The sequence below is a fragment of the Macaca fascicularis genome, chromosome 4 (genome assembly GCF_037993035.2).
Source record: "Macaca fascicularis isolate 582-1 chromosome 4, T2T-MFA8v1.1".
Classification (NCBI taxonomy): domain Eukaryota; kingdom Metazoa; phylum Chordata; class Mammalia; order Primates; family Cercopithecidae; genus Macaca; species Macaca fascicularis.
This window is the reverse complement of record NC_088378.1, coordinates 144,397,877-144,419,497: the sequence shown is the minus strand read 5'-3', so window position 1 is coordinate 144,419,497 and position 21,621 is coordinate 144,397,877. Positions and strand designations below refer to the sequence as shown.

General features: G+C 43.1%; 3 non-coding genes across 3 annotated transcripts; 1 reads left to right on the top strand and 2 right to left on the bottom strand.

Annotated features, from left to right (window-relative positions):
* Positions 1 to 3,513: 3,513 nt before the first annotated feature.
* On the top strand, positions 3,514 to 3,586 carry TRNAF-GAA (transfer RNA phenylalanine (anticodon GAA)). Its single transcript has one exon. It is a non-coding gene; the product is annotated as a tRNA-Phe (tRNA).
* A 15,074-nt stretch (positions 3,587 to 18,660) lies between these two features.
* Positions 18,661 to 18,732, bottom strand: TRNAA-UGC (transfer RNA alanine (anticodon UGC)). The gene has a single exon. It is a non-coding gene; the product is annotated as a tRNA-Ala (tRNA).
* An 877-nt stretch (positions 18,733 to 19,609) lies between these two features.
* Positions 19,610 to 19,682, bottom strand: TRNAF-GAA (transfer RNA phenylalanine (anticodon GAA)). The gene has a single exon. It is a non-coding gene; the product is annotated as a tRNA-Phe (tRNA).
* Between the last annotated feature and the right edge of the window lie 1,939 nt (positions 19,683 to 21,621).

Sequence of the window (21,621 nt, the reverse complement as noted above, 5' to 3'; positions counted from 1 at the left end):
ATTGAAACTGGGCATAAAAGATAGCAACAACAAACACTGGGGACTACGGGGAGGGGTGGGAGGGAGGACAGAAAGGCTTGAAAAGCTACCTCTTGGGTACTATACCTGGGTGATGCGATCAATTGCCCTCAAAACCTCATGCAATTTACCCAGCATCGTGTCGTATACCCATGTAACAAACCTTCACATGTACCCCCAAATCAAAAATAAAAGTTGAACTTATATAAAAATATAAATATTAACTGTTTTTTCTCAATGCGACTACTGCAAAAGGTAACACTACAAAATGGCTGTCATTTATGACTTGTATTATCTCTTGATTGGACAGAATTGTCTAGAGACAATGTTATCTATTTAGGTGCTGTTCTGGGAGAATCCCAGAGGCAGAGAACATGGAGCATGATCTGCCAGTAATTAAGTTTCATGCCGTGAGTGGACTTGACAGAATGCATTTCTATTCATGATATCCTTTGATCTTTACAACATCCCATTTTACAAAACCATTATTAACCTCATTTTTAAGCCATTGAATGGCAGACAAATCATGCTTGGAATTACCCTAGGCCCTCCATTTCAACAGAATGTAAAGGAATCTTTACTGCGTTAGGCACAAAGACATTCAGTGTTACTGTTTGTCTAGTCAAGTATTTCTTAATGAAATCAAATACAAACTTCTGAGCTGAGAAAGCCTCAGTGACCTAAAGGATAAAGTATCTGATTCCCAGTTTCTGTACAGTCAATGTCCCTACCCTGAGGTTGCTTCTCATTTGGTACTAATTTTCCTTTTGCAACTTGCTGCAGTTGTAATGGTGGAGAACTGTAGATTATTGTATCCTCACAGGGTATGCAGAAGTTAGGGAAAAATAACACTGAAACTGAAGCAGTAATTTGAAAGAAAAAAAAAATCAAAATGACAAAAAAAAAAAAAAAAAAAAGACCTATTATCTCAACACAGAATTTCAAGAGAGGAGTTGAAGTGAAAAAGGGAAAATGGGGCAAATGCACCTAAGTCTTGACTTTGCTGCCCATTTGCTTTCATTTTCAGTATTCTAGGGCCCCTCATGAATGTTCGATAGAATAATTCATATAGAAATACATGTATTTCTTTTTTCCTGGATACAAACATGGAAACAGCTTAAGATTTGGAAATTCTACACAAGGTTGCCAGGCTGAAGAAATGTCTTCCCAGCAAAAAAATTTGGAATGTTCTTGTAATTGGGCCTGGTGCGATGGCTCCTGCCTGTAATCCAAGCACTTTGGGAGGCCTAGGCAGGTGGATTGCTTAAACCCAGGATTTCAAGACCAGCCTGGGCAACATGGTGAAACCCAGTGTCTACAAAAAAATACAAAAAAAAAAAAAAAAAAAAAAAAAAAGAGCTGGGCATGGTGATGCCTACTCAGGGTGCTGATATGGGGAGTTGCTTGAGCCTAGGGAGGTTGAGGCTGTAGTGAGCTCTGATCGCATAATTGCACTCCAGCCTGGATGACAGAGTGAGACCCTGCCTGAAGAAAAAGAAAGAAAGAAAGAAAGAAAGAAAGAAAGAAAGAAAGAAAGAAAGAAAGAAAGAAAGGAAGGAAGGAAGGAAGGAAGGAAGGAAGGAAGGAAGGAAGGAAGGAAGGAAGGAAGGAAGGAAGGAAGGAAGGAAGGGAAAGAAAGAAAAAAGTTCTTCTGACAGCAGTTTAATGATGGAGTTGACTCAAGATACAAACCTGGGGTTTTCCAATTTCAAAATGTTTCTTGCATACACCACACCCCCATATATATGCTCATACAGTGTAATAGTTACTTCACTGTACGTTTCTTTTTTTTATATATTTCTTGTGATTTAAAAATATCCCCCGCCCAATACATATAAATAATATAAAATCAAAAATGACTTGTAAATGCTGCAGCATATAGCACGTTGGAATTTCTTAGGTTTTAAAACTAATAACTTCCTGAGTTTAAGACTTTAAATAAGGACGGGCCCAGTGGCTCACGCCTGAAATCCCAGCATTTTGAGAGGCCGAGGCGGGTGGAACACCTGAGCTCAGGAGGTCGACCCCAGCCTGACCAACATGGCGAAACCTTGTCTCTACCAAAAATACAAAAATTAGCCGGACATGGTTGCGGGGACCTATAATCTCAGCTTACTCGGGAGGCTGAGACATGAGAACAGCTTGAACTTGGGAGGCAGAGGTTGCAGTGAGCTGAGATCGTGCCGTTGCACTCCAGTCTGGGTGACAGAGCGAGACTCCTTAGATAATTTATGTAATGACAGCACTTCATGGAATACTTCAGTGGAACATACAAAGGAGAGAGTGATACAAACACGTACATTACCTTTATCAGACTTTCAAAAAAAAACCCAAAATTGGAGATATGTACGCTTCTGGGATTGGCGTGCAAGTGTTGTATAAGGGAGTGATAATTAGGCAGAACTCAAAAGATACCGGCTGAAACCCGGGGTTGAACCAGGGACCTTTAAGGTCTGGTCAGTCTAACGCTCTCCCAATTGAGCTATTTCAGCTACTCTAAGCACACACCCTTAGTCATTTCTTCAAAATATAAAAACCGTCATTTGTAGAGTGAGTGTATTTTCTAATGCCTAATTCTGTTTTGTTCGATATCAATACAAAAATTAGCCAGAGGGCCGGGCGCGGTGGCTCAAGCCTGTAATCCCAGCACTTTGGGAGGCCGAGACGGGCGGATCACGAGGTCAGGAGATCGAGACCATCCTGGCTAACACGGTGAAACCCCGTCTCTACTAAAAAATACAAAAAACTAGCCGGGCGAGGTGGCGGGCGCCTGTAGTCCCAGCTACTCGGGAGGTTGAGGCAGGAGAATGGCGTGAACCCAGGAGGCGGAGCTTGCAGTGAGCTGAGATCCAGCCACTGCACTCCAGCCTGGGCAACAGAGCCAGACTCCGCCTCAAAAAAAAAAATTAGCCAGGGGTGGTGGCGCGCGCCTGTAATCCCAGCTACTAGGTAGGCTGAGGCAGGAGAATTGTTTGAACCCGGGAGGTGGCGGTTGCAGTAAGCCGAGATCACACCTCTGCACTCCAGCCTGGGCGATAGCAGATTGTCCAAAAAAAAAAAAAAAAAAAGACAAGAAAAGAAAGAAAGATCTCTTATGTCCTCCAGTACATTCTATCTCTTCCTTAGAGTTTTTAAAATTGTGTTCTGCACCCCGGTGCATAACAACCCTTTTTTGTTGTTGCTGTTTTCGAGACAGGGTCCCGCTCTGTTGCCTAGGCTGCAGTGCAGTGGTGCAATCTCGGCTCGCTGCAACCTCTACCTTCCCGGCTCAATCGATCCTCCCACTTCAACCGAGGGAGAGGGAGTCTCGCTCTGTCGCCCAGGCTGGAGTACAACGGCGTGGAGTAGCTGGGATTACAGGCGCGCGCCACCACCCCTGGCTAATTTTTGTATTGATACTGAACAAAAAAGAATTAGGCATTAGAAAATACACTCACTTTACAAATGAAGGTTTTTATATTTTGAAGAAATAACTAAAGGTATGTTTACGGAGTAGCCGAAATAGCTCAGTTGGGAGAGCGTTAGACTGAAGATCTAAAGGTCCCTGGTTCGATCCCGGGTTTCGGCAGCTTATTTTGTTGTTGTTCTGCCTAATTATCATTCCCTTATACAACACTTGCACGTCAATCCCAGAAATGTATATATCTCAGTATAAGAAATTCTTTCGTTAAGTCAAAAGTGGAAAAACATTGGACTTCTCTGCTTAGACAGACAAACAAATTCAGAGGTTTACAGAATTTCAGAAACAACCCTCTCTGGAATGAGGAAATTGCTGAGGCCGACGATGACTTGCAAACTGAATTTTAATAAAACCTTTTCTATGTCTTAACAGTTTTCAAACTCAGTCTCCTATTCTGAGAGTCGAGGCTTTTTATTTTTAGCCAAAATATGGTGGGAGGGTCAATTAGGATATGTTTTTCGATGATTTCCTCAAAAAAAGTTTTAGATTCCCTTACATACTTTTTTCTTCCCTTGTAAGGTCTGAGCCTTCTCAGACAGGAAACATTCCTCTACTCTAGCTTTATCCCGGTCACGCGTCTCTCCCCAGCTGGGCGCAGCCTCAGCCTATGCTGCAAAAATGTTTAAAGCTGAGCATATAGAGAAGGAAAAAAAGAAAAAAAAGAAAGTGATGTGGAAATTAAAATAGCAGCTACATATGAATCACAAGGCAGTGTTTAAAATGTGCGTAAACGGGTCTAGGAGTGCGCTGCACTATTGTGAAAAGTTCGTTCTGAAAACTGGGCGCAGTGGCTCACACCTATAATCCCAGCACTTTGGGAGGCCGAGGCGGACGCATCACTTGAGATGAGGAGTTGGAGACTAACCTGGTGAAAATGGTGAAACCCAGTCCCTACTAAAAATACAAAAATTAGCCGGGCGTGGTGGCGGGCTCCTGTAATCTCAGCTAATCGGGAGACTGAGGCAGGAGAATCTCTTGATCCCAGGAGGTAGAGGTTGCAGTGAACCGAGATCGCGCCACTGCACTCCAACCTGGGCGACAGAGCGACACTCAGTCTCAAAAAAAAAAAAAAAAAAAAAAAAAAAAAAAAGGTAAACGGGAGGAGCCGAGCAGCTTGCGGGGAGAGAGAAGAGGCGGGGTGCCGTGAAGTGGAAGAAGAAAAGGACAAAAGGGAGAGGGATAGAGGGCAAGGAAAAGCATCCTCAAGCTTATTAGGACTTGGATGAACTGGATGGTAGAGTGAGTCTAAGCGCCACATCTCTCCGTCGCTTCCTCTGGATATAAGGGAAGAGAGGTTCCTTTTTGTCTGTAGGGAGGGAGGCTCGACCAGGAAAGGGACCTGGTTCGTTTTGCCCAGGCTGTCACGGCTTCAAGAGCGCCTCACCGCTCTTTCCGTTGCTGGACAGACCAGCTGAGCTCTTTGGGTACGCACATAAGGTCGCATTTTGATTTTTGGTTCAGGAAGTGCTGATACTGGAGCTTCTGAGGGAGTTGCAGTGATTTCCAGATTTCCTGCGTGCCTGTGTGGAAAGTTAGAAGCGGAATCTACCGGCAGCTTTGAGACTAAGCATGACGGTGGAAACATCTAATTTTATTAGCTTTTGCCTGAAATGCAAAAGATGAGAAAGAAAGTTCCCGTTTGTTTGCTCGACATATTTCTCTTAGAAGCCTATGGAAAGCCAACTTTCCCCCTGAAGAAACTCCTCCTGGCATTTGCAAGGAGCTCCTTTACTCCTCTTGTCCAGCTGTTTTCTCAAAAGGACTCTGCAGAGCCGGACAGCGGCTGCGGAAAGGCAAAATCGCTGTACAATCCGTGTTAAATGCGTGTGCAGCCACCGTTTCCTTAGTCCTATTACTGAAGGAAATAATGTATACAGTGGTCCATTTCCAAGACAAAGTGCCTTGAATCGGCTTAGGTCAGCAAAGTACAGAAGAAACCGGATATACTAGGCCCCTGCTTGGATAGCGGATGCCTACTTGTCGCCCCCCGCCTCTTTCCTCCCCCTTCCCCCCCCCATCCTTAGTTGCTCTCACCCAAACGAAAACAGTTTAGTCTAAGATGTAAGTTTACTAGTCTGCAAAATAGCTCACTTTGTCTGTTCTTATCAGCGTGCCCAGCTACTTAGGTCATAAGTCAAATACTTAAAGAACCCCTGAGCTAACCAGGATTGCAATGCATTGTAGGCTGCAAAAAAATGCAGCAAGACAACCCTAAAAAAGAAACACCTAAAGCCCTTGCCTAACAATCAATAGGCAAACTCCGAGAAAATTGTAACCCCATAGCACTCAGCCTATGAGGAACCAGGGGAGGGACTTGCGCACTAGGGGATAAATTGCTTGTTGAAACTTCTGGGTGTGCCTGCACGCCCGACACCCGATCTTGATCTCGCAAGACCGTCATTAAAAGTCTCACTTTCGCTGTTCTCCAGGTCTCTGAGTCCATTCTTTGGGTTTGGATGTTTGAGTTTATTTTTCACATTACAGAGCAGAGGTGGTACAGGTGAATCCCTCTCAAGTCAAGTGAGTTAACCTCAAAATTGACTTTAGGGATGGCTTGTGATCACCTGGTAGATGGTGGATGGTTACAGCGTTTAGTGAGTAAAAGAGATGATGCACACAGAAGCCCCACTGGGTTGCTTGGCTTCTGCAAATGGAGAAAGAGGCTGCTTTTCTGCCTTCTAGATGTGCAGTAACTTAATTTTTAATCCTTTGAAGAAATAGAGCTGAAAATAAAAGGAGATTTTCTTTTAACAAAATAGTGTCAAGATGCTTGCCAAGTATCCCTCTGTGAATTTCTGCTTAGCACTGTGATATCAGAATTAGAAATTGTGCAAAGAGTTCTAATCTGGAGTTACGGGTTGTTCAGTAGCTAAGAAGGAAGTTATTCCCGGAGAGAAAGTACAGTGAGATAGAAAAGGATCCATTGGGATTGGGAGAATAAAAGCTCATTATTTTTATTTATTTAAAAAACAAAAACAAACAAACAAACAAAAAAACAGCTTTTACCCTAGATGGATCTTGGACTCTGGAGTTCAGAGAGCTTGACATTTCAGACCAGAAACTTCCTCAAAGAACCCAGAGAAGTAATTTTCTTCCTGCCAAATTTCAGCTGAGGTGATTGAGATCTTTTCCTCATTTGTCATTGTATTGGTTATTTGTCGTTATGTTTGTAGCTAAATAGTTTGGATTAAGTTTCAGAGTTTGTGGGTCTCTAACAGAAAAAGTGACCACCAGCACATCACCAGCAATCATCAACCACTGGTAGTGGAATCTTTGGGTGAAAACTTGCAGGACTTTTGCAACCTGGTGAGGAAGCAGTTAGAAGAAAGTAAGAAACACAAAAGAACTTGAGCCTTAACCTTCGGATCTGAAATCAGACTTAGGTCACAGAATTCCATGGTTTCTGAAGATTTCATTTAAGCTGGAAATTGGCTGGATGGCAAGGAATACTACTTGCTTCTATAGTGCGTAATCCACGTTAGTGATTTGTGGAACTACTTAGGTGGATAATCCTAAGCAACAAATAACTGTAAGTGAATGAACACGAATTACTTTCCTGTATGAGAGAGAAATGCAGAGGCCAACACAATTCACCTTGAATAAGTGGGGAATATCATGGAGAACTTCCTGCAGTTGCTCATAGGAAAAAAAGGGTGGAAATACTGGAAATTGAACCCAGGACCTCATGCATGCTAATCAGGTGCTTTATCCCTGAGCTATACCCCCTCATGAGATCAGGAGCTTGGGAAAATGCTTTGGTGATCGCCGTTGTCTGAGTCTGTGCTCTATGTTATCATGACAATCACTGTAAGTCTCCAATTCCACTGTTTATGAATTCCCGACACTTAGTTCGCACTCTCTCACTGGCATGGCTACACCAGGAGACAAATATCTTAGTGGTAAAAAGAAAGGCATTGTTCCTGATTTGTGGTCAGTCCAAGATCAATTCACCCCAAAGTGGTCTCCCCATCATATTAGACTTTCTGGCGCATACTTCCATTCTATCCCTTGAGTGACTTCTGGCACACAACATTCTCTTGCAAATTTTCTGATTATAACTTCTTTTCTTTTGACTCTGGGGAGCATGTTAGTGTTTCACATCGTCAAAAAATAAAACTCATGTGTGTGTGAAAATACCCTAAAATTCAATACAAATAGAGGCAAATTAACTGCATTTCAAAAGAATCACATAACCACATTGAAGTGGAAAGAACTGATCTAAAAAATATGGTTTACGTAGATTGTTGTTCTAATTGTAATATCAAAAAGAACACCAAACAAATCTTAAACTCTATGTATCAGGATTATTTTTTAAAGAGTGAAGGCTGTAGCAATTCTGATATTTTATGTGAATTTTAGGATTGGGAAACTAAGTGTCTGTGTTGGAACCAGACTCTCACTGTGGGAGAAGAAGGAAGATAAAGAATAGTCCTGTTGATCCTGATGGGAATTAGAGGCATCAGTATGAAATTGTACATATGAAATTGTAAAATTTCCCCACAGATCTATCTGCTAACTGGGCCTAGAAGAAAGGATGCCTCAGAAGCAATGAGCACAGATAACTCTGTACCTTAATTTTCAAAAACCATTACCTACTAAAAGGAACCAGAGATACTAACAGAAAATAGCAATTAGTGTCAACTACACTGACTCCAGGACTGTGCCAGGGAAACTACAAGATGAACCTAACATATCTTGCTGTGCCAGAATGTAGGTGCTCAGAAATGATGGGGGTAATTTAAAAGGACACAGAAGCCAGCTTGAAGGGAATCTCACTGGCCAAATCTGACACACTTTGAGCATCAATGATGACAGTAACTGATTATCAATCTTGGGAACTTAAACAAATAAATATGGAAGATGGGATGATTTTCCTTACAGAGGTTTGCCAAATGATGTGAAAGTGAGAACAAAATTTAAAAATGCCCATTTAAACAACACCATCAGAATGATGATAGATGCAGGCAAAATTTGTGAGTCAATGTTAAAGAATAGGTAAAATTTTGATGAGGATCAGGATATTTATGTAGTCTCAGAGTATTTCCCTTATAATTACAATGGAAAATGATAATTTTTCAGGGAAGAAACAGTAATTACAAACTTAAAATCAAGTGATCAAGGTAACTTCAGTCAGCTCATGCCTCTTGGTGTGAGAGAGGATAATAATGTGATTTCTGTGACATTTCGCCCAGTTTCCATAACCTGATGTAATCTTATCATGACTAGTACAGGTTAAGAAAAGTTGAACAAAAACTGGAAAAACTCTTCGAAAACATGTCGGTGTTGTGAAAGACAAGAAGATTAAGAAACTGTTCCAAATTAAAGGGCACTAAAGAGTCAAGACAACTAGAATCACATGTGATTCAGAAATAGATCCTAGCTTGGGAGAGAAATTTCTATGAAAGTTTTTATTGGTACAATTAAACAATTTTTAATAGACTTTATATTAGATTATATTAACATTTATAAATGTTAAATTTACTGAACTTGATAATTGTGCTGTGTTAAAGAATTGACTTTGTTCTTAAGAAATATACATTGAAGTATTTAAGAATAAAAATACATAATGTCTGAAAATCATTATCAAATAATTTAGAGAAATAATCTGTGTCTGATATATATATGTATACACACTATACAATACATACATATGATATGTATTCCAGCGTTGTTGATTGGGTATTGAGGAAAATCTGAAATTATTCCAAGATTTGAACAATATACACTTCTCAGATGGTTCCCATTTCATTTTAAATGTTGCTAGGCAGAGACAAAGATACAAATTTCTCAATGTGTATTAGAACGTAGAAAGTGTTTTATTCTATTTTCCTTGTCACACTCCTTGCTTGTGAGTCAATCAACTAAAGACATCTGAAAGAGAGAATTTCTTTCTCAGAGTCAGGAAGTGATGAGGGGCTGCTGCGGTAGGGAAAGAAATGGTGAAGTTGTTCTTTTTTGGAGAAAAGAAGCAAAAAGAGAGAGGAGAAAAAGAGAAAGAATAGAAGGAAGGGAAGGAGGAAAAGAAACAGTGAAGTTGACAAACAGAACTCCCTTCCCTCTTTATTAGTCTTCAGGAAAGGTAGGGTTGGAAACTATAACATCCCTGGAAACCGTTTAAATAGAGCCATCAGTAGGCCAGAAATTTTGATTAATGCCTTGAAAATAAAACCAGAAGTGATTAGATGGACAGGAAACAGCAGAGAAAATGGCTGCTCCTTCACTACAGTTGAAATGTCTTAGACATCTGGGAACTATTTGTCTTCTTCTGAGAGGAGGGACACTTTTTCAGATACTAAAAAAGAATTGTTTGGCACTTCATGGCAGCAAGATGTTTGATGTTTACTGACATTTCCAGACATCCAGGCATGATTTTTATTTAGCTACTTTAAAGGAAGGATGAATTCGGCCGGGCATGGTGTCTCACGCCTGTAATCCCAGCACTTTGGGAGGCCAAGGGGGGCAGATCGCAAGGTCAGGATATCGAGACCATCCTGGCTAACACGGTGAAACCCTGTCTCTACTAAAAATACAAAAAAATTAGCCGGGTTTGGTGGCGGGCATCTGTAGTCACAGCCACTCGGGAGGCTGAGGTAGGAGAATCGCGTGAACACGGAAGGCGGAGCTTACAGTGAGCCGAGATCGCACCACTGCACTCCAGCTCGGGCGAGAGAGCGAGACTACGTCTCAAAAAAAAAAAAAAAAAAAAGAAAGAAAGAAAGAAAGAAAGAAAATAAAGGAAGAAAGAAAAGAAAGGAAGGAGGAAAGAAGGAAGGAGCGAGAGAGAAAGAAAGGAAGGACAGAGAGAGAGAGGGCAAAAGGAAAAATGGAATGGAGGGAGGGAGAGATTGACAGAATAGATTAGAAAACGTAATCCAACTATACACCGTCTAAAAGAAACGCATTTCAGGCCGGGCGCGGTGGCTCACGCCTGTAATCCCAGCACTTTGGGAGGCCGAGGCGGGCGGATCACGAGGTCAGGAGATCGAGACCATCCTGGCTAACACGGTGAAACCCCGTCTCTACTAAAAAATACAAAAAACTAGCCGGGCGAGGTGGCGGGCGCCTGTAGTCCCAGCTACTCAGGAGCCTGAGGCAGGAGAATGGCGTGAACCCGGGAGGCGGAGCTTGCAGTGAGCTGAGATCGCGCCACTGCACTCCAGCCTGGGCGACAGAGCGAGACTCCGTCTCAAAAAAAAAAAAAAAAAAAAGAAAAGAAAGAAACGCATTTCAAATATAATTATACAAGCAGTCTGAAATTAAGGGGATAAAAATATATTACATGCAAACGTTAATCAAAAGAAAGCAAAAGTGCCTATATTAATACAAACTTCAGAACAAAGAAAATCCACCAAGAAGGCATAACAATCCTTTGGTGTATATGTATACACCAAACAGCAGAGCTGCAACATATGTAACGAAAAAAAAAAAGGACCGGATGCGGTGGCTCACGCCTGTAATCCCAGCACTTTGGGAGGCCGAGGCGGGTGGATCACAAGGTCTGGAGATCGAGACAATCCTGACCAATATGGTGAAACCCCATTTCTACTAAAAATGCAAAAATAAAATAAAATAAAGTAAAATAAAATAAAATAAAATAAAGCTGGGCGTGGTGGTGCGCACCTGTAGTCCCAGCTACTCGGTAGTCTGAGGCAGGAGAATCGCTTGAACCTGGGAAGCAGAGGTTGCAGTGAGCCGAGATCGTGCCACTGCACTACAGCCTGGGCAACAAAGTGAGACTCCGTCTCAAAAAAAAAAAAAAAAAAAAAAAAAAAAGGCAGGGCGCAGACCTGTAATCTCAGCACTTTGGGAGGCCGAGGTGGGGGGATCACTTGAGGCCAGGAGTTGGAAACCAGCCTAGCCAACATGGTGACACCGTCTCTACCAAAAATACAAACATTAGCCAGGCATAGTGGTCCGGTGATGTGTGCCTGTAGTCCCAGCTACTAGGGAGGCTGAGACTCGAGAACTGCTTGAACCTGGGAGGTGGAGGTTGCAGTGAGCTGAGGTGGTGCCACTACACTCCAGCCTGGGTGACAGAGCGAGACCCTGACTCATAAATAAATAAATAAATGTAATACATAAATAAATATTTTTTAAAAAAGAAAAAAAATGATAGAACTAAAAAAATCGACAAATTCAGTTACATTGGAGACTTCACTTCCTTCATAATAAAAGAACAAATAAACCGAAAATCTACAAGGATATTGAAGAACCCCAAATCATTTTCAGCCAGCAGAATTCAGGCACCATGTGTAGAACAGTCCACACAAGAAAAGCAGAACACACATTCATTTCAAATTCATACAGAACATAGATCAAGATAGAACATATCTTGGGCCTCAACAAATTTAAAAGAAGTGACTGATATGGTATGATCCCTAACCACAATGAAATCAAACTAAAAATCAGTCACAGAAAGACAACAAAAATATCCAAACACTACTAAACAGTAGAAAATGAAAAACACACTACTAAACAGTCCGTAGGACAAAGAGAAAGCCTTAGTAGAGATCAAAAACTAAATTAACCTGAATAAAAATGAAAACACAGTGTATCAAAATTTCCAAGACAACTTAAAGGAGCTCTGAGAGAGAAATTTACAGCACTAATTGCATACATTAGAAAGGAAAAAAGTCAGCACAGTGGCTCACACCTGTAATCCCAGCTCTTTGGGAGGCCGAGGCATGTGGATTAGGAGGTCAGGAGTTGGAGACTAACCTGGCCAAAAACAAAAGAAAAAAGAAAAAAGTATCAAATCAGTCCTCTAAGCTCTTACTTGAAGAACTCAGGTGGGGAAAAGGGCAAAATAACCCAAAGCAAATAGAAGAAAGCAAATGAGCAGAAATAAATGGAACTGAACACACACAAAAAATGGAAAAACAAGCAAAAACTAGTTCCTTTAAAGGATCAATAAAAGAAGTCCTCTAGGAGGACTGAGAATTTTTAAGAAGAGAGATGACACAAATTACAATATCAAGAATAAAAAGAGGAGTATATCACTACAGACTCTGCTGACATCAAAAGGGTAAAGGAATACTATGAACAACACTTTACACACAAATTTGAAAACTTACATGAGATGGACTAATTCCTCGAAAATCACTAACTACCACAACTCCCTCAATATGAAATATATTTTTCTATAACCTTGTAACTACGAAGGGAATTAAATTTGTGATATAAAAACTTTTTTTAAAAAAACCAGACTCTTCAGGTTCAAGAAAGTTTCACTGTATAATTCATCTTCCCCCAACTCCACCCCCCAGAAGGAGTCTTGCTCTGTCTCCCAGGCTGGAGTGCAGTGGTGCGATCTCGGCTCACGGCTCACTGCAACCTCCACCTCCTGGATTCAAGCGATTCTCCTGCCTCAGCCTCCCAAGTAGCTGGGATTACAGGCAAGTGCCACCAAGCCCAGCTAATTTTTGTATTTTTAGTAGAGACAGGGTTTCACCAGGTCGGCCAGGCAGATTTCCAACTCCTGGCCTCAGGTGATCCACCCGACTCCACCTCCGCCTCCGCCTCTCAAAGTGCTGGGATTGCAGGCATGAGCCACCGCGCCCCGCCAATGTAGGCATATTTTAAAAAGATACATGACGGGCCGGGCACGGTGGCTCACGCCTGTAATCCCAGCACTTTGAGAGGCCGAGGCGGGCGGATCACGAAGTCAGAATATCGAGACCATCCTGCCTAGCACGGTGAAATCCCGTCTCTACTAAAAATACAAAAACTTAGCCGGGCGTAGTGCCGGGCGCCTGTAGTCCCAGCTACTAGGGAGGCTGAGGCAGGAGAATGGCATGAATTTAGGAGATGGAGCTTGAAGTGAGCCGAGATCACGCCACTGCACTCCAGCCCAGACTCCGTCTCAAAAAAAAAAAAGAAAAAAGAAAAAAGAAAAAAAAAAAGAAAAAGAAAAAGAAAAAGGATACATGACCTGGGGATACTTTGAGTATTGAGATTAATTAATTTTTAAAGAACATCCAGGCATGGTGGCTCAGGCCTCTAATCTCAACACTGTGGGAGGTTGAGGCAGGCTGATAGCTTGAGCCCAGGAGTTTGAGACCAGTTTGGGCAACATGGCAAAATCCAGTGCCTACAAAAAATACAAAAATCAGCTGGGTATGGGGGCACAGCCTGTAGTCCCATCTACTGGGGAGGCTAAAGGGGAGTCCCTTGAACATGGAGGTAGAGGCTGCAGTGAGCCGAGATCGCGCCACTGCACTCCACCCTGGGTGACAGAGTGAAACCCTGTTTCAAAAATAAAATAATAACAATAATAATAATAATAATATTTCAATCCATTGGATAAAAAAGATTGAGTCATTACTAGTAGTAAATAAATTACTGAAGAGGAAAGTGGGTGGACAGTGGACATGTTACTGCACCATGGTATACCAACTAATAAATGTGGAAGAAATGATAAATTTAAAATATCGTGATACCAACACAGTAATGATCGATTAAGGCAAAATTCATTGATCAACCCATAAAACTATGAGTAAAACTTTGATGAAGAACGGAATATTTGCATATCCTCAAATATTTCCTTACAGATTACATACTAGTTACATGGGGAGGAAATTATGATTTTACATTTAGTTAACATCACCAAAAATGGGGGGAAAAATCCTTATGCGATGTACTAAAAACACAACATATCTTATGTTATATTCTCACCAAATGTGCATAACCTGAATCTAATCCTGAGGAAACATCAGAAAACTCAAACTGAAGGACATTCTACTGACAACTGGCTTGAATTCTTCAAAATCAATGCCATAAAATACAAAAGAAAGGTTGGGAAACCACTTCAGATCAAAGGATACTAAAGAAACAAGAAAGGATATGTTGGAATTCATGGTGAAATTTAGATATAGACTGTATATTAAATAATAGTATTGTATTAATGTTTAATTTTCTGAGTTTGAAAATTAACTGTGGTTTACAAGAGAATGTTCTTTTTCGTAGGAAGTACACATTGAATTACTAGAGATAAAAAATACATGATATATGCAAACTATAAAAAACCGATCGGGAAAAATAATGGGTGTGTGTATTTATATGTGTAGAGACAGATAAAGAAGAATCAATGCGGTAAAATATTTGAAATTGCTAAATCTGTGTAACGAGTGTATGGTAGTTCTTTGTATTACTTTTACAATTTTTCTGTAGGCTTGAAATACTTTCAAACTAAAACTTTTTTTTAACTTCTCGCTTCTTACATATTCTTTTCCTTCTGCCTTCAAGGGCTGTCACACGGAGAGTAAAGTAGGTGGATACAAAAACAGAAGGGTCAGTACCGCCTGGGGGGATTTAGGTCCAGGTGAGGAGGTGAGAAAGTGGAAATCCCAGCTCTTAGAAATGAAAACCCAGGAGCGTGGGTCGCCGACCGTCCTTACCCTCGCCAGCCCCTGGGCCGGCACCGTGGCTGAAACCCAGCATGGATTTCATCTTGGGGAAACTGTGGCTCCAGTTCTGAGACTCAAGAAACGACGGATGGAGAGGAGAACGAGGACCACCTGCGAAAAGAGCGCGAGGAGGGAAGCAGGGAAGCGGTGGGGTGCGCACCTGCGGCGGGGCAGGCAAAGGCGGAGGAGGAGCGAAGTGGACGAGCGCCTGAGGCTGCCAGAGGATCTGGGCAGCCCGGGTGCCCATCTCCACTGCGTTTCCTCGGTGTCCGCGATAAGCGAGCGGGCTCATTCCCAGTAGGAAAAGTGAACTGGAAACACTTTCCCGCAAGATCTCTCTCGTTTGTGCTTAAGGCAGTCGCGGCATTGAGAATGCCTCGCAACTCCTTTACTGGCTCGGACACTGGGGATCACGGGTACTCTTGAGTTTTGGTACAGGCGGGTGGTACTGGTGGCTTCCGAGGAAACGACAGAGAAGCCGCCTATTTCCAATCCCTACTGTTCGCGAAGGGGAGAGTGTTGAACCAGGAAGAGAGACCCTCCTGCTTAAGCCCCTTTGTTACAGGTAGGAGAGTGTGTTCTGTTTTCGTATTTGAGAGAGAGAGAGAAAGAAAGAGAGAGAGAGAGAGAGAGAGTGTGTGTGTTTAACTTCTTGAGCTTGGAATATGTCGTGAAAAACAAGAAAGGTCAGGGAGCCTCAGTATATTTTAAACTTAAATTGGTTTTCAGAAGCACTTCTACCTTGTTCCTAAGGAATTCAGGGTGTCCAGATTTCAACCTACCCAGCAGTGCGAAGCTCTATGAATCGAATAACCCAGGCTTTCTTCCACATCAGCAAGCCTCTGAAATTTAGGTTTCTTCCTGGAGAATATCACCCACACTTTAGCAGTGGGCTCCTACATTGCCTACATCCAACTCTTGGAAGCAAGAAGAGTGTGGAAAGTCAAGGTCTCCACACAAAAGAGTATCCCTACACGAGATAAGTGGAAATAAAGCGCTGGCTTAGGTGTGGAAAGGAAGAGACAAATGTGAAAACGCAGAAGGTGGACAGACAGAGAACATCTTCCAAGGAGGAAGAGGAACAGTCTGCTAACAACAAGGAATTCTCTACTTAATGCTGCGAAGATATTTTAATTACATTTTATGCATTAGACTGAGCTTTTTTGTTTGTTTTTGTTTTTTGTTTTTGATGGAGTCTCATTGTGTCACCAGGCTTGAGTGCAGTGGCGCGATCTCGGCTCACTGTAATCTCCGCTTCCGAGGTTCAAAGGATTCTCCTGCCTCAGCCTCCCCGTAGCTGGAACTACAGGCGCAGCCACCATGCCCAGTTAATTTTTTATTTTCCTGCCTCAGCCTCCCTGGCCACCATGCTCAGCTAATTTTTGTATTTTTGGTAGAGACGGGTTTCACCATGTTGGACAGGATGGTCTTGATCTCTTGACCTGGTGATTCACCCGACTTGGCCTCCCAAAGTGCTGGGATTACAGGTGTGAGCCACCGCCCCCAGCCACATAGACTGGGTTTTAACAACTTGATCTTAGACCAGAACATTGGCAGAATTAGTGGGGGCTGGAGAGACAGGAGGGTGAATCCCAACCCTGAGGATGGAGAAAGAGTGATTACAATGTCTTCCTTAGAGCTTAGAAACTTCCAAGCCTAGGTTTCAAATTGAAAGGCCAAAATAGCTCGAGAGGGCTCCAGGTATTTTGGCTGGAAATAGTCTCCTGGCTCTAAAGAACCCCTGTGAGTTCTTCTACAGGAAAATTAAAGGCTCTTGTGTGTGAGCTCCAGCCATCTAAAATATTGAAGGTCTCAAAGAGATAACAAATTCACTTTCACCCCTGATGTAAGGCAAATATAAACCTCACTGGCTTTCCTAGGTGGTCCGAGTTTTTCTATTGAAAATAGGCAGGGAACCCTGGGAGCAACTCTTTCTCCTTAGCCAACATCTGGCCCTGGGACCTCCTTCTGAAACTTCTAGAGCAGTGCTTCTCAAACTTTAGCATCAGAGTCACTTGAGGGCTTATCCAACACGGGCAGCTGGGCCCCATTCTTATCAATTCTGATTCTGTAGATCTGAGGTTGGGCCTGGAATTTGGCATTCCACTGGTAGCACCCTAATCCTTCACCCCTTGCTCTCCTGTGCAGCATCATTTGTGGCAAACATGACACTGTTTCCTTCAAGTGCCTCGAGAGAACCAGTAGCTAGCAGGGGGGGAAAAGCAAGAAATGAAAAGAAAATATATGGCATGTCTTCATTACCTCTTCAAAAAATGCATCTTAAAACAAACATATGATTGGCCTGGGGACACACAGCCAATCCTCAGCTAAACAGGTTTCACAAGACAGTATCCCTCCTGGAAGCTGGTTATGGATATTTTTACCGGATAAAAGAATCAAGAAGTAAGGACATCCCAGCCTGATAGAGTGTTAGACTGGTGGATTGTGACAAACATCATACTCTGTTGCCTCTCAAAGATGCTTTGATTCAACAGCAAACCTACACACAGAGTACAACAATTTTGAAACATACAGCATTGGAAACCCCTAAAAGGTATCATCAGTGGACAGGATTTCCTGGGAGTTCCCTGGTCATACAATGCAGATGTGATGGGAATGACGAGAAAGAACAAAACAATTTTTGCGATCCACTCATCTTTTACTCTGCGTCTATCTTCTATTGTGACAGAAAAACTTTTCCTACTTTTTCATATGAGTCCTCCGTTGACCGTTAACAGAGGTTTCCAGGCAATGTTTTATTTTAACGAGGAAATGGAATTGCTGAAGAAATACAGGAAAATGAATCGATTGTATGGAATATCAGTACGGAATGTTGATCCATATTGGTTTCTGCTCCTAGCATGTGGAAGGCCTCTAATTCCCCGACAGTCTTCGTTCGGTCATCCAGTATCCTTCCACTCCCAACTCAAGTGGCTGGAGAGCCACAGCAGTCCTTGTCTCAGTATTGGATCACACTTGTGGCTGTGCTCTCTGCACAGGTTGACAGGGAGAGACTGTAGGAGAAATCAGTGGATAAGATGCTTTCGCTCTGTTCTTTGGCCCAAAAAACAAAACTAATGTAAAAAAAAGATGATGCTGGGAGCAGTGGCTCACGCCTGTAATCCCAGCATTTTGGGAAACTGTGGCGGGTGGATCACCTGAGGTCTGGAGTTCGAGACCAGCGTGGCCAACATGATGTAACCCCGTCTCTACTAAAAATACAAAAATTACCCAGGCGTGATGACACGCGCCTGTAATCCCAGTTGCTGAGGCAGGAGAATCACTCGAACCCGGGAGGCAGAGGTTGCAGTGAGCGGAGATCGAGCCACTGCACTGCAGCCTGGGCTACAGAGAGAGACTCCGTCTCAAAAAAAAAAAAAAAAAAAAAAAGGCCGCGCGGCGTTTTTCTCCCTTCTTCTTCTTTCTTTGTCTTTCCTTCTCTTTAATCATAGTACAAAATGAGAGCTAATGTGAACTGCCCGTGGATGTGCAGTCTTTGGTTTGGGTTCAAGAGGCCCTGTTGGAATCCCATTCTTTCTTCCTCATTTCTTTTTCACCTTCCTTCGGCCGTGGCAGTCGCCTTCGGTGATGTCGAAGCTCACAGCATAGAGATTGGTTATAAATGGAGGCAACCCATTGGGTTACGTCTTTACTCTCTGTATGTGCAGAAATAGGATAGAAAAAGGTGCGGAGGCAGAAGTCTACGTTGCTCGAGAATTCGGAGTCTAACGTTGCTTGAGAATTAGGTTTGAGCACTGCCATAGCAAAACCAACGTTTGGAGGTGCTGGGGATCGAACCCGGGGCCTCATGCATGCAAAGCATGCGCTCTACCACTGAGCTACACCCCCTTCCTGGAAAACCTTCTTGTAGTAATTTTCAGGAGGTAGCTTTCTTTTTCTGAGTCTAATGGAGCGTCTGCAGCGGCTGTGAGTAGAAGATCCTCGGTACTAATAGGGGATATAAATTATTTAGAATACTGTATACGACATGAAATGGAAGGCGCCTGTAATCCCAGCTACTGAGGCAGGAGAATCCTTGAACCCGGGAGGCGGAGGTTGCAGTGAGCCGAGATCGCGCCACTGCACTCCAGCCTGGGCGCCTGAGGAAAACTCAATCTCAAAAAAAAAAAAAAAAAAAAAAAAATCACTTCCTAGGTTTAAGACTTTAAATAATTTATTAATGTCAGCGCTTCATGGAAGACTTCAGTGGAATATGAAACCAAAGTGATGCATATATACATGCATATATATATATACACGTATATACACACACATATGTGTGTGTGTGTAGTACCTTTATCGGATTTTCAACAGCAAAAAATTGGAGTTCTATACACCCTTCTGGTATTGGCATGCAAGTGTTGTATAAGGGTTGTATTAGCCGGGCGCTGTGGCTAAAGCCTCTAATTCCAGCCCTTTGGGAGGCCGAGGCTGAGGGATCACCTGAGGTCGGGAGTTTGAGACCAGCCTGACCAACATGGAGAAAGTCCATCTGTACTAAAAATACAAAATTAGCCAGGCGTGGTGGTGCCTGCCTGTAATCCCATCTATTCGGGAGGCTGAGGCGGGAGAATCACTTGAACCCAGGAGGCGGAGGTTGCAGTGAGCCGAGTTCGCTCCATTGCACTCCATCCTGGACAACAAGAGTGAAACTCCAAGGAAAAAATAAGTAAATAAATAAAAATAAGAGTTCTATTAGGCAAAACTAAAACTGAAAAAACAAACCTGCCGAAACCCGGGATTGAACCAGGGACCTTTAGATCTTCAGTCTAACGCTCTCCCAACTGAGCTATTTCGGCTGCTTTGAGCCTATTCTTTTAGCTATTTCTTCAAAATATAAAACTGTCATTTGTAGGGTCAGTATATCTTCCAGTTCTGTTGTCTTCAATATCCCCTGTCATTCACTCACCCCTTCACCCCCAAAATATAGATTCTGCTCCAATTTATGCCTGAAAATAGGACCCAATTTTAAGGACAATGAATGGGTTAGCAAAAGCCGGGGAAAGAAAAGGCAAAGGTGAAGAATAGAGCAAAGCAATGAGGAGAGAACTATTTCTCTTACTGTCTCCTGTCTCTGAAGAGGAGGAGGAAGAAAAAGTTGAAAAACAACAGGAATCAAGTCAGTGGCAAGACCAGCCAGTGCCATTGATGACCAGGCCTGAGGTTAAAAGATTAACCCCCCACTCTAACCACATGTGCTCTCAATCTATCACGACCCTTTCATGTGGAACCCCTTGGAGTTGTAAGCCCTTAAAAGAGCCAGGAACTCTGTCTTCGGGGAGCTCGGCTCTTAAGATGAATCTGCCAATGCTCCCAGTGGAATAAAAACCTCTTCCTTCTTTAATCCGGTGTCTGAGGAGTTTTGTCTGTGGCTCGTCCTGCTACATTTGTTGGTTCCCTGACCGGGAATCGAGGTGATTAACACGCGGTCGAGGCAGCCCTTTAGGCCACTTAGGCCTGCCCTGTGGAACATCCCTGCGGGGTACTCTGGCCAGCTTGAGGGACGGGGTCCTGAGAGTGCTTCCGGGTAGGCAATTGCCCCGGTGGAATGCCTCCTCAGAGCAGTGCACAGCAGGCCCAATAGAGGATCAACACAGTGGCTGAACATGGGGAAGGAACTGGCCCTTTAAGTCTGGACATCTGAAACGTGGTAAAACTGGTCTTTGGAACTTGCCCACTCCATTTGAGTGGAAGCGTGGCCTGATCACCAGATCACCCACGGCTTGCCTGAGCCGGCACTTTGGCTTTGACTTGACTTGAATTGCTTGATACTTTGGATTTGGTTTTGACCTGGCTTGGATTTCTGGATACTCTGATTTTGGTTTTGATTCTGGTTTGGTGTAAACTAAAAGAGTGTGTGTGTGTGCCCTTTTTACCCGCTCTTTGTTCTGTGATGTGTGCATGTGGTGTGAGTGTGGTGTTTTGTCTCGTGGAAACATGGGTCAGACACAAAGAAAGCCCACTCCACTAGGAACTATGTTGCAAAATTTCAAGGAAGGATTTAGTGGAGACTATAGGGTTACTATGACACCAGGAAAACTTAGAACTTTGTGTGAAATAGATTGGCCAACATTAGAAGTGGGTTGGCCATCAGAAGGAAGTTTGGACAGGTCCCTTGTTTCTAAAGTATGGCACAGGGTAACTGGTAAGGCAGGATACTCAGACCAGTTCCCATACATAGATAATTGGTTACAGCTGGTGCTAGACCCCCCACGGTGGCTAAGAGGGCAGGCAGCAGCAGTCCTAGTAGCAAAGAGAAAGATAGCCAAGGAAGGATCCCACTCCACCTGCCAAGGGAAATAAACTCCTGAAGCTCTGTTCGACCCAATATCAGAAGATCCATTGCAGGAGATGGCACCAGTGATCCCAGTGGTGCCCTCCCCTTACCAGGGAGAGAGGCTCCCCACTCTTGAGCCCACAGTGCTTGCCCCTCCGCAAAACATACATATCCCTAGGCCACCCAGAGTAGACAAGAGAGGAGATGAAGACTTGGGAGAAACCCCTCCCTTGGCAGCTCATTTACGACCCAAAATTGGGATACAAATGCCCCTGAAAGAGCAGCAGTATGCTGGGATAGATGAGGACGGTCACATGGTGGAGAGGCATGTTTTTGTGTACCAGCCGTTCACCTCTGCTGACCTTCTCAACTGGTACCCTGTCCTATACTGAAAAGCCACAAGCTCTAATTGATTTGCTCCAAACTATTATCCAGACCCACAACCCCACCTGGGCTGATTG